The 13,665-nt window shown below is 37.1% G+C and overlaps 2 long non-coding RNA genes across 2 annotated transcripts; both read left to right on the forward strand.

The window, feature by feature from the left end:
- Window positions 1-5,912: 5,912 nt before the first annotated feature.
- Window positions 5,913-8,431, forward strand: LOC140008033 (uncharacterized). Its single transcript, XR_011815448.1, has 3 exons — window positions 5,913-6,093; window positions 7,447-7,507; window positions 8,231-8,431. It is a non-coding gene; the product is annotated as an uncharacterized lncRNA (long non-coding RNA).
- A 1,461-nt stretch (window positions 8,432-9,892) lies between these two features.
- On the forward strand, window positions 9,893-12,411 carry LOC140008026 (uncharacterized). Its single transcript, XR_011815441.1, has 3 exons — window positions 9,893-10,073; window positions 11,427-11,487; window positions 12,211-12,411. It is a non-coding gene; the product is annotated as an uncharacterized lncRNA (long non-coding RNA).
- Window positions 12,412-13,665: the final 1,254 nt, after the last annotated feature.

The following is a 13,665-nucleotide window of genomic DNA, read 5'->3' on the forward strand; positions in this document are numbered from 1 at the left end:
AGTTTTTCCATATTTTCTTTATTAAAAAATTTTTAAAAATAAATTTTATGAGTAAATATAGTTTTAAAATGATTTTTCTAGTATCGGTTAGTTTTTAAGAAATTAAGAGCGTATACCGGACGTGGGACCCATTATGATGAAAAGTTCGGAAAAATTCGGTCAACTAGGTTAAGTTTCGGATATTGGGTTTAAATTATCGGGTGTTAAGAGATAATTAGAGGTTACCCAAGTGGATTGGTATTAGAGAGACAAAAGGATAATTGTAAGCCAAAAGAGATGCTAGGTGTCGCGTTTTCATTGGATCTTGGATTTGACCACTATTCACCAACTTTACTAATACCAAAAATTGACCAAAATGAGCTTCATTTTCCCTTGCTCTTGGCCGGCCATGGAGGAGAGAAAGAGAGAGAAAATGTCTTCAATTTTCCTTCATTTCTAGCTTGAATCTTGCAAACCTACCGGTTAAATTCCAAAATTTCTCCACAAAAGTGAGTTGCTAAGCTAGTTTAAGATATTAAGTAGAGCCATTTGTGAAGAACAAGCTCTAGTTGTCTTGTTTCTTGGAGTTGCAAAGGTGAGGTGTTAAATATCTTCCCTCTCATGCTAATAATGATCAATTAAGGATTTCTAGTGGTAGAACATTGCATTTTATGGATGATTTCATGACCTATGGGTGAGATTGATGGATTTTCTTTTGTTCATGAATTTTTCTGATTTAATATGATTCATATGGTGTGGCTTTGTATGATGATTGAAAATGATATTTAAGGAAGTTAGAAGGTGGAAAAAGTGGTTAATTGCTGGAAATTTCTGTTTTGGAAGGAAAATTGGAAAACTAGGGTTCATGTTCCTACATTCTGCCCGGTTTTGTAGCTCATAGTTAGAGATCGAATTCGCCTTGGGTTAAAACATGAAAGTTGTAGGAAATGATATTTTAGAGGTGCCTGCAAAATTTCAGGTCAATCGGAGTAGCTTAGCTTGAGAAAAGATGGAATTACCCTTGCTGCCCTGGTTTTACCCGAATTTGGAAATTGCTTCTGTAATGGGTTATTTTGGTTGGGAATGCTTTGGAATTGGTTATTGAGATCTTCTGATGTATTGTAGCCCTGCTTCTTAGCTTTTGGATAGCTTTAGAATTACTAGATTTGGACTTAGGTAGGCTGACTTATGATGTTTGAACCAGAATGCGTTCTGTGAATCTATTTTTCCGGTTCTGGTGTAGTATCTTGCATTTTTGACCTAGTTACACTCAAAAATGGGCTGAGTGACCTTCTGTAATATTGTAGCCCTATCTCTTAGCTTCGAAATGGTATATCTTACACTTTCATCCGATAATCATAATGCCATTGGTAGCAAAACCGCAAAACGACATCAAAAAACTATTTTTTTCGGGTTAACGCTTAACTACATTTCTGGATTTTTCTGGTTTCCTCTAATGCTTATGTATGCTTATGGAGCTCTATTTTGGTGGTATCTGAAATTTGTCTATGACTTGTAAGCGAGTCTTATTGTGTTTATTTGAATAGGTTTAGGGCTTGACTTTCGTTTCCGGTCATTTTCCTAACTAAATTTTGTACTTGAATGACTTTAATCTTAGTGAACGGCTTTTTGAAATGAGATTATTTTTGTATGAGATATTGGGACTGATTTGAGGAAATAATGAAGCCATTAATGGCTGGAAAATAGGTAAACACAAGGGACTTGCTGGCGAAATTTTTACTTGAAGGTTAGTTGGATTTACTTGTGACTTGAGCGAAGGGTTTTAGGGTTGTTCATGTTTTTGATACCAACCGCTACCTTTTTCTCCAATTTCATTGTTATTTCTTTGCACTGGTAGCTAATGTGATCAGGCACACGACTTATAGTTAAGTCTTAGTTATGCATTTCGTGTACTGGATTCGTGAAAGTGGGAACCATAATTGTTTCACCTTGGTTATTTTAGGGTTTCTTGGTGACTAAAGCCCAAACTTTTGAGGTATCTGTACTGACACCGGTGAGTGTACCACTCCCCTCAATTGTTGTTTAACTTGATTTCTGTCCTGCAATCTGTGATTTAAATGACTACACTATCTGTTTAATTTGTAAGAGACGAGAGTGTACTTTATCACACTCGTTCTCTTGTCTGTTCATATGCCAATTGCGGTGCGAATCTGAATCTGTATCTGTATCTGATATCTGTATCTGTATCTGTATCTGTCCGGACGTCGTTTGGAAACTTGTATCCAACGACCTTTCTGTGACCTCTGAGCTCAACCCCTGTGGCAAGTTACTCGAGTCGGGCCGGCAACGGCCTGGTCGATTAGATAATGAACCACGGTAGTCTGTTTTGGGATCTTTGGGTATTGAGACCCTTGATTCCGGGTATACTCGAGTATTATCATTTCTGATCTGATTGGATTTCGGGCCCGGTAGGAGTATGTGAGATGGAAGGAATCGGAGAAAGTGGAGTCTACGTATTGGTTACTCCTTTAGCGTTGACGGAGTGTCAACTATTATTTCGATCAAGCTTCGGTGACGCGAATGGGAATTTGGCTCATGAGAGTCACCTGTATCCTTCCTATTTGAATCATTGGTTCCTTTACTTTACCTCTGGCATGTGTACCTGATTTGTTAAATGTGAAATGCCATGATTTTACTGCTATGTGTCTGGTACCTCATTGAGCGCAAGCTCACCCCTTTCTGTTCCTTTTGTTTTCCTTACAGGAAAATAAATACTTTTGGACTGGATTTGATAGTTGGTTGCTGAATTGAGCTAGATGGACAGATCTTTTGTATAGCTCCTTGATTGAAACCCTAGATGTACTTTTGGATCCGTTTCTTTTTTAATTTGGCAAACCGTACCTGTATCCACTTTTGAATAAATTTTGTATGCCCCTTTGGGTTTTATTTGCGTAATTTCGAGATGTGAATATTTGTTTGACGTTTGGTTGGGTTTTGACGTGTCGGTTACTATTCATGGCCGATTTCAATTTCATTTTTTTTTATATATTTGACATTTTGACTTGTTTACGCGCGGTTGTAAGTTCCGGAACGTATTAGAACGCTCTAAACTGAACCGTTAGTCCTGGCGAGAGTTGGGCAGGCAGTCCGCTAACTCCTTTGGTTCACCTTAGGGGAAGGTGGGGCTGTCACAATTAACATAAAATCCAAGACTTGCTTATTAACCATAGTTAAAAATCCAATACAAAAGATAAAGAGTTAGAGAAGAGATAACCCTTGTCACATGAGTTTCAACTCCTCCTTCTTCATCTCCATCTTCATCCTAATCTAGCCAATATACAAGAATGGATAAACTATACTACTCTATACTAAACTAATCTAACACTAAGAAAATGGAAGAGCTACATTTCTGCAGACTCCAAGCTTCTCCTGTGTCTCTCTCCCATTTCTCTTACAATTGTTTTGACTATATAAAGATAAAGGTGGTCAAGGAATGAGGCTTTGCACTTTCCCCTTACAGCTAGTAGTGGTTGTCACATGTCTAGCATTACATGTGACTTGTTAGAGGTGAAATCAAGTTGCCCGCATAATGAGCAGTCTTTTCTAACCACAATCTGGCCAGATAATTTGGCCGGATTGCTACCTTGACTTTTGTGCAATTTCTGTTCAATCTTCAACGCTGCTCCAATTTTACCTCAATTTCAACTGAACCTTTATTGATGATAGAAGCTGATTTAACTCTTGACCAAAACATAAAACTTGTAGCTCTTTGAGTTAGATTTCTAATGCATCAAGAATTACCTCATTTGGATTTGTGTAGGCTGAGAAATGACTGAAATACCCTTGACTGCTCAATGCCCTGTTTCAGCTTCAATCAATAGAAATTAGCTACTGTAATTCGGTTTTTTGACCTAGAAAACCTTCAAAATGAATTTTGATGTCTTCAACAAAGTTGTAGATCTATCTCTTATTTTCAAATTGATTTAAAAATCATCTCAATTCGATCACTGTAACTCAAGTTATAATCGAAATACTAAAATGTGCCAAAACTGTCAAAAATGTACAAAATGCAAGCAAAAAGTGATAAAAATCTCATTTAATCACTTAAAAACATTTTTTCCCAATTATAGCCAAAATGATTCATTTTCTTCTAATAATATAACCAAAATGACTAAAAATAACATAAAATATCATTCAAATATAACGTAAATTAGTCACTTATCATCTTCCAATCACTAAAACATCTAGCCAACCTCTAATTATCTCTTAGCACCTTATAAAATTATATCCCTTTGCACAAAACTCCTTCTATTCCTCAAAAATTTGTCACACTTACCGCATTAGCGGGTCCCACTTTCATAATGCACTTCAAAGTTAACATATACTAAGTTATACAAATAAAATGAATTTAAAACTTGACTTACTTATAAAAATATCGAGGAAATTAAGGCAATAATTAAAGTAAAGAAAATGAATTCAAAGAAATAAAATAAAATACAAAATAATTTTTCGGGTCCTCACACTCTCTCTCCCTTAATAGAATTTCGTTCTCGAAATTCTCTTCTTTGCTCACAAAACTCGATTCTATAGTTTTTCTTATACTTTTCAAGAGCATCCCCTCACTCATGTCGCTATCACAATCTTACCTAGAGAGAAAATCTTATTTGAAACTTAGTTACTACTTTTGCTAGCTCTTAAACACATAAGGCCCCTTTCAAATTTACAATTATACCACGAGACCCGTATTACCCTCTCAAACCAAAATTTCTTCCTTTCAAACCACAAATAAAGAATTCTTGCTTAAATCCAAGACTAAATTATGATAATTAATTCATGGATAGAGATTCAACGCTACACAACCATAGACATTTAATGTCACTAACCAAAACATTAGGCTCCAAGTTCACTGTTTCTAATAGAGATACAACTTATTACATAAAGTTTGTATAACAGTTCAATAAATACAACTATTTCAGGCAAAACCTCACTAATTACTATCTTTGACTAGTACAACTGTTTCACCATTCCGAAATTCATTTGCCTTAGGCAGTTCCTCACTTGATGTCCAAATTGGCCACATCTAAAACATGCACCAATTTTCAAATAACATTATCCCGTATGAATTTTTTTATATGTTTCACACTTAGTAGCTACGCATCTTTTCTTGAAGTGTCCATTGTAACACCCCGAATATTAGGAGATTGTTTGTAAAGAAGATATTAAAGAGTATTTCTTCGGGTTTGATTTAAAACCTTATTTTATTTTAAAAGACTAGAAACCCTAAATGTTTAATCAAAAACCCTAGTTTACTTGTGACTAACCGGTTTTATTAAATGTCTCACATTTTAATAGAAACCCTAATTTTAATTTCTGAAATTGTAAAACCGTCACGTTTTCTTAAAAATGCTCTTTTATTTGGAAATTATTATTTATTAAAGCTCTACTATCTAATTATTCCATAATAAGTGCAAATGAATCTAGAAAGTAGGGTTTTACTCTTTGTTTTCAAGATTTGAGCAAATTAGGATTTTAGCGATTTTTCCGCCGGATGAATTTTCGGTACTGGCCAAGGATCAATTTGATGATTAAAAGTGACTTTTAAGTGAGAAATAATATGTGAATAGGAGCAATTATATAAGGTTAGTGAATGGGAAGTAAAAACCCTAGTACGGGTGTTTTTAAGAAAAACGGCGCGAACCGGCGGGTCCCGCGCACTACCGATTGAACGCACCACTGGACCACCACTTTCTTACCACATGAGCTCATTAATATTTGAGCAAAATATCTTCTTAATTTCCAGCTAAGTCTGACCAAAATTAGAGGCTAAAATAACAAGGATAGGAAAGAGAAAAATGAAAGGTGGTGGTGGCGACAAGTGTCGCCACCCTAGAGTTTCTTGGCCAAGTGATTAACTAACCTTATTAAACCAATTTTCTGGACTTTCCCCTTCATTTCTCCTGCTGCTGGTCGACCAAAAGAGAGAGAGAAAGGGAGAGCAAAAGAAAAAAATTCTTTCTTCTTGAATCTTAGCCAAACCAAGTGAGAAAATCCAATTTTAAACCGATTAAAGTGGAGGTTGTGAGTTGGGAAGCTTGAGGAACTAAGAAATTTCTAAGGGGGTGAAGAATCACTCTTCCAAGACTTGCTTTTGAGGTATAAACATCTGATCATGATCCTTGTTGCTTTAATCTTGCTTTAAGATGTTTTTTTAGCTTAAGTTTTGGCTTGATTTCATGATTATCCAAGTGGTTGTGATGAATTTTGGGATGAATAAGCAAGCTAGGGTTTCAGAGTTTCTGCCTAAACTTGTTGTGTGGTTGTAAATGTTGTAAATAAGGTTATATAAGGTTGTTTGGTAGTGATTAGAACAAGAAATTTGAGAAAATTCCATTAAATACCAAAAATTCCAGAATCTGGAAAATTTTCCCCAACTTTCTGTCCGGTTTTGTAACCCTATGTTAGAGGCCGAATTGGCCTTAGGTCAAAACATGAAAGTTGTAGAGAATGGTATTTTATAGGTTTCTGTAAAATTTCAGCTCAATCGGAGCAACGTACCATGTGAAAAGACGAAAATACCCTTGCTGTTTTAGGTTACCTTCCAGAATGCCGTGTGGACAGTTCAGTCTATTTGATGGTATTTATTCGCTGTAATCCGTTCAGTTTTAGTCTTGGCCCAAAACATGAAAGTTTTAGTGCCATGTCTTAGCTTTCTAACGCCTCAAAGAACACCTTAATCGTACCTTGGTAACCTGAGATATGACCATTCCAGTGCAGTGTGGTTAAATAGCCGACTAGTTGGGTTTTGGTTCTGTAAATTGAGGATTTGACTAGGTTTCATTGGAAACTGGACTAAGTGATCTTCATGAACATTGTAGCCCTGAGTCTTAGCTTCGAAACGGCATAAGTTTCACCTCAATCCAATAAGCGTAGCCTCGGATGTGTTATTTCCGCAACCATACGTCAAATCTGTCTTTTGCTAGGTTACATTTCCACCCTTATTATCACTTTGATTTTTGTTCTTATGTTGTGTTGAGCCTATGGAATGGCTAATGAACTGAAATTATATTGTGGATGATGTTGGGTTGGATTGTGTAAGGATTGAAGCCAAAATGGCTGGAAAATTTGGTAAACACAAAGGGCATGCTGCCCGAATTTACACTCGAGGACTAGGAAACTATACTTGTAACGTGAGTAAGGGTTAAGTGATTATCACTCGAACTAGCGAGGACCTTGATGCTTTGTTATCAAGGGTTATATGTTAGGATTTGGCCGAACTTGTACCCTTGAGAAATGAAATCATGATTGCTCGGAGTATATTTTCCTTGTACTTTCGACTCGCATGGCATTTTCAAGTAAAAATGTTACAAAGTTTTACTGTTTAAAAAGCGAGCAAGTGTTTCACGACTACTCTCCAAGTGAATTTCAATTTCTTGATCTTTATTGACGAAACGTCTAAGTTTCGAATTCTAGACATGTTTCAAAGTTCTCAAACTGAGTTTATCGCAGATTTGGACTCCGAACCCAGAGTATAACCTGAAAGTGACCAGTAAAGGCACTATATCTTGTGGTGAGTGCTTTCAAATACTGAATTGCACTAGATACTTGAACTTGATACGTGACCAATATGAGTACATGTTATATACGTGAATTGACAGGGCAAGAGTGTACTTTATCGCACTTGCTCTTACGTGATATACTTGTTTATTGATTGCAATTGACTTGATATACTTGATGTGCGCACTTCCTGGAATTCCAGAAACCTTGTGGCGAGTTACTCTAGTCGAGCCGGCAAGGGCTTGGTCGATTGGGTAACGAACCCTGGGTCTCTTGTTTTGTCGAGTGGAGTGATACCTCCTCGGCTAATCGGTATACTCGAGTATTACCACCCATGTTTATTGAGGATTTTGGGCCCAGTAGGGGGTGTGAATGGTGGACGGAGAGTCGTGTAAGTGGTGCTCTACTGGATTGGTTCCTTTACTTGAAAGTTGACGGAGTGTCAACTACTACGTGATCAAGCTCCTGATGATGAATGGAAGTTGGCTCCTGAGGGCCATCCGTATCCTTATGCTTTGGATTGATTATTGCTTATTGGATTATTGTTGATTTTGAAAAACTTTTACACTCGCTCATTTTGAGATTTCTACTTGACGTGTTATTGCTCACATTTATGAACTCTTCATGCTCCTTACTTTGCTATATCGAAAACTTGTACTTATAAATAATGGTCAATTTGCTATTTGGAACCTCACTGGGCTTTTAGCTCATACCACGTTATTTGTTTTCCTTACAGGGGTACGAGCGAGGCGTGAGATATGTAAAGACTAGCGTAGTCTAGTTGTTTGACTTTTGACTTTTGACTTGTACTCGCGCTATTCCTCGAATGGAACATTTTGTATTTGGATTGTATACGTTTTGAACTAGTTTAAGTATATCGAGACTTTGTACCCTGATCTCTATCAATGTAAATTATAAGCTTGAATTGTGGATGTTATTTATGGTCCATGGATGTGTGCACGTGATTTGAGTGAGTGAGTCCTGGCGAGAGCTGGGCAGGCGGTCCGCCAAACCCTTTGGTACGCCTCAGGGGGAGGTGGGGTCGTCACAGATGGTATCAGAGCTCCTATTGAGCTCGTGCCGGGAGAAGGTTCTCGGACTGTGGGGATTGACTTGTTAAGTGTGGAACAATTGTCTATTGTTGGAGACCTTAGATATGTATGTTGGGTAGGAATTTCTAATACGGGTGATTTGCTCTTGAGCCTGGCCAGCTTGAGTGGTGAATTATCATATTTTTGGATTCTTGTCCCCGAATACCAATGAGTGACACCTTTACGATAAGTTAAGATCTCGCGTAATATTGGGATAAGTTTGGATTGCGAAAGCAAAGGCACGGGGAATGCGAATAGTTTGGAATTGAAATATATTGAAGATATTTATGGGATTTGGGATCCTTCTTATTCATGTGTTTCGAGCCTTGATTAAGAGTAGTGCCTGAGCGATACCTAGGGTTAACGTACTGTAGGATGTGTTAATTGCCATGATACGTATATAAAGAAAGTATGTTATTTTCAATGTGTTTTGAAAATGCTTGTATTTGCTTATACTTATTTACGAATAAATGTTGAATTTCGAGGACGAAATTCTTTTAAGGAGGGGAGATTGTAACACCCCGAATATTAGGAGATTGTTTGTAAAGAAGATATTAAAGACTATTTCTTCGGGTTTGATTTAAAACCTTATTTTATTTTAAAAGACTAGAAACCCTAAATGTTTAATCAAAAACCCTAGTTTACTTGTGACTAACCGGTTTTATTAAATGTCTCACATTTTAATAGAAACCCTAATTTTAATTTCTGAAATTGTAAAACCGTCACGTTTTCTTAAAAATGCTCTTTTATTTGGAAATTATTATTTATTAAAGCTCTACTATCTAATTATTCTATAATAAGTGCAAATGAATCTAGAAAGTAGGGTTTTACTCTTTGTTTTCAAGATTTGAGCAAATTAGGGTTTTAGCGATTTTTCCGCCGGATGAATTTTCGGTACTGGCCAAGGATCAATTTGATGATTAAAAGTGACTTTTAAGTGAGAAATAATATGTGAATAGGAGCAATTATATAAGGTTAGTGAATGGGAAGTAAAAACCCTAGTACGGGTGTTTTTAAGAAAAACGGCGCGAACCGGCGGGTCCCGCGCACTACCGATTGAACGCACCACTGGACCACCACTTTCTTACCACATGAGCTCATTGATATTTGAGCAAAATATCTTCTTAATTTCCAGCTAAGTCTGACCAAAATTAGAGGCTAAAATAACAAGGATAGGAAAGAGAAAAATGAAAGGTGGTGGTGGCGACAAGTGTCGCCACCCTAGAGTTTCTTGGCCAAGTGATTAACTAACCTTATTAAACCAATTTTCTGGACTTTCCCCTTCATTTCTCCTGCTGCTGGTCGACCAAAAGAGAGAGAGAAAGGGAGAGCAAAAGAAAAAAATTCTTTCTTCTTGAATCTTAGCCAAACCAAGTGAGAAAATCCAATTTTAAACCGATTAAAGTGGAGGTTGTGAGTTGGGAAGCTTGAGGAACTAAGAAATTTCTAAGGGGGTGAAGAATCACTCTTCCAAGACTTGCTTTTGAGGTATAAACATCTGATCATGATCCTTGTTGCTTTAATCTTGCTTTAAGATGTTTTTTTAGCTTAAGTTTTGGCTTGATTTCATGATTATCCAAGTGGTTGTGATGAATTTTGGGATGAATAAGCAAGCTAGGGTTTCAGAGTTTCTGCCTAAACTTGTTGTGTGGTTGTAAATGTTGTAAATAAGGTTATATAAGGTTGTTTGGTAGTGATTAGAACAAGAAATTTGAGAAAATTCCATTAAATACCAAAAATTCCAGAATCTGGAAAATTTTCCCCAACTTTCTGTCCGGTTTTGTAACCCTATGTTAGAGGCCGAATTGGCCTTAGGTCAAAACATGAAAGTTGTAGAGAATGGTATTTTATAGGTTTCTGTAAAATTTCAGCTCAATCGGAGCAACGTACCATGTGAAAAGACGAAAATACCCTTGCTGTTTTAGGTTACCTTCCAGAATGCCGTGTGGACAGTTCAGTCTATTTGATGGTATTTATTCGCTGTAATCCGTTCAGTTTTAGTCTTGGCCCAAAACATGAAAGTTTTAGTGCCATGTCTTAGCTTTCTAACGCCTCAAAGAACACCTTAATCGTACCTTGGTAACCTGAGATATGACCATTCCAGTGCAGTGTGGTTAAATAGCCGACTAGTTGGGTTTTGGTTCTGTAAATTGAGGATTTGACTAGGTTTCATTGGAAACTGGACTAAGTGATCTTCATGAACATTGTAGCCCTGAGTCTTAGCTTCGAAACGGCATAAGTTTCACCTCAATCCAATAAGCGTAGCCTCGGATGTGTTATTTCCGCAACCATACGTCAAATCTGTCTTTTGCTAGGTTACATTTCCACCCTTATTATCACTTTGATTTTTGTTCTTATGTTGTGTTGAGCCTATGGAATGGCTAATGAACTGAAATTATATTGTGGATGATGTTGGGTTGGATTGTGTAAGGATTGAAGCCAAAATGGCTGGAAAATTTGGTAAACACAAAGGGCATGCTGCCCGAATTTACACTCGAGGACTAGGAAACTATACTTGTAACGTGAGTAAGGGTTAAGTGATTATCACTCGAACTAGCGAGGACCTTGATGCTTTGTTATCAAGGGTTATATGTTAGGATTTGGCCGAACTTGTACCCTTGAGAAATGAAATCATGATTGCTCGGAGTATATTTTCCTTGTACTTTCGACTCGCATGGCATTTTCAAGTAAAAATGTTACAAAGTTTTACTGTTTAAAAAGCGAGCAAGTGTTTCACGACTACTCTCCAAGTGAATTTCAATTTCTTGATCTTTATTGACGAAACGTCTAAGTTTCGAATTCTAGACATGTTTCAAAGTTCTCAAACTGAGTTTATCGCAGATTTGGACTCCGAACCCAGAGTATAACCTGAAAGTGACCAGTAAAGGCACTATATCTTGTGGTGAGTGCTTTCAAATACTGAATTGCACTAGATACTTGAACTTGATACGTGACCAATATGAGTACATGTTATATACGTGAATTGACAGGGCAAGAGTGTACTTTATCGCACTTGCTCTTACGTGATATACTTGTTTATTGATTGCAATTGACTTGATATACTTGATGTGCGCACTTCCTGGAATTCCAGAAACCCTGTGGCGAGTTACTCTAGTCGAGCCGGCAAGGGCTTGGTCGATTGGGTAACGAACCCTGGGTCTCTTGTTTTGTCGAGTGGAGTGATACCTCCTCGGCTAATCGGTATACTCGAGTATTACCACCCATGTTTATTGAGGATTTTGGGCCCAGTAGGGGGTGTGAATGGTGGACGGAGAGTCATGTAAGTGGTGCTCTACTGGATTGGTTCCTTTACTTGAAAGTTGACGGAGTGTCAACTACTACGTGATCAAGCTCCTGATGATGAATGGAAGTTGGCTCCTGAGGGCCATCCGTATCCTTATGCTTTGGATTGATTATTGCTTATTGGATTATTGTTGATTTTGAAAAACTTTTACACTCGCTCATTTTGAGATTTCTACTTGACGTGTTATTGCTCACATTTATGAACTCTTCATGCTCCTTACTTTGCTATATCGAAAACTTGTACTTATAAATAATGGTCAATTTGCTATTTGGAACCTCACTGGGCTTTTAGCTCATACCACGTTATTTGTTTTCCTTACAGGGGTACGAGCGAGGCGTGAGATATGTAAAGACTAGCGTAGTCTAGTTGTTTGACTTTTGACTTTTGACTTGTACTCGCGCTATTCCTCGAATGGAACATTTTGTATTTGGATTGTATACGTTTTGAACTAGTTTAAGTATATCGAGACTTTGTACCCTGATCTCTATCAATGTAAATTATAAGCTTGAATTGTGGATGTTATTTATGGTCCATGGATGTGTGCACGTGATTTGAGTGAGTGAGTCCTGGCGAGAGCTGGGCAGGCGGTCCGCCAAACCCTTTGGTACGCCTCAGGGGGAGGTGGGGTCGTCACATCCATTCTTTCTTTTCTTCCTCTCTTTATCCTTCATAACAAATTCATCTTCATACATCTCTTTACGTTTCCCTTTAGTATCGCAGAACTTTCTTCACCTCTTTTATCTTTATTACTATAAATGTCTTGAGATGCTATTCGACTAGACAAATGCACTAATTCAAATTTATTCCGCACCTCTTCCGGGATCGTTTAGTATTTCTTTTTCAGTTCTATGTTCTTGTGCAGTAACTCAATTTTCTCCGAATATTCTTGTTTCCATCGCCCTTCCAAGTGCTCAGTTAATCTCTTTTGAAATGCTACAATTGGAACTCTAACTTTATAACTTTTAAGTTCATTTACTCCCAATCCAATCATGGAAGATTAAACTTAGATATTCTCAAATGAGATAGACGAAAAAGTAGAACATAGGTAGAGCAATATCTTAAGATATTATGCCACTTATTCCCTTTTTTTAGGGTCTGAACACAAGGGGTATCCTTATCACTTATGTATATAACGAAACCCTAAAGCACACTTCGTACATCAAAAGTTCCACGTCCTATCTCAAGTTTTTGCATATAGTTATAGAACTCAAATCCCTTTTCTCAAAATCTCCATATCTAATTCCAAAACTCTAAATTTTGGCATGATAATAATCAAAATCAAGTCCATACTTTGACATCGATGGATAGATATCAAGGAAGTATATGCAAGGATAGTTCATCGAAAACCAAACTACGGGTTTCAAACATCACAAGAGGGGTAGAAATACCTATATAGCTACAGTTAAACCGCCTCAAAATTAGGTAAACACTTATCAAGTCCTCACATTTATACGAGAAGGGAAACAGGTTTTCAGTGTTAATTTTCCAATGTACACTACAATCTAGCCATCATCTATAGGAACCCTTACTAGACAATTACTAGATTAGTCCATGATAGCACTCCTAGATCCAATCCCCTCGATCAATTCAATTACTAGGTCAAATGTTAAAATCTTCCATGTCTTGACCTTTGCTATCAAAACTTATCTCAAGTGCAGTCAAGATACAGACCCTTATTCTAGTGCTCTCCACTTTTTGGTACTCGCGTATAAGAATCCAAAATAAGATAATTCACAACTCAACCCGGCCAGTCCCAAGAATAAATCATATATATTA

The sequence above is a fragment of the Coffea arabica genome, chromosome 6c (genome assembly GCF_036785885.1).
Source record: "Coffea arabica cultivar ET-39 chromosome 6c, Coffea Arabica ET-39 HiFi, whole genome shotgun sequence".
Lineage (NCBI taxonomy): Eukaryota > Viridiplantae > Streptophyta > Magnoliopsida > Gentianales > Rubiaceae > Coffea > Coffea arabica.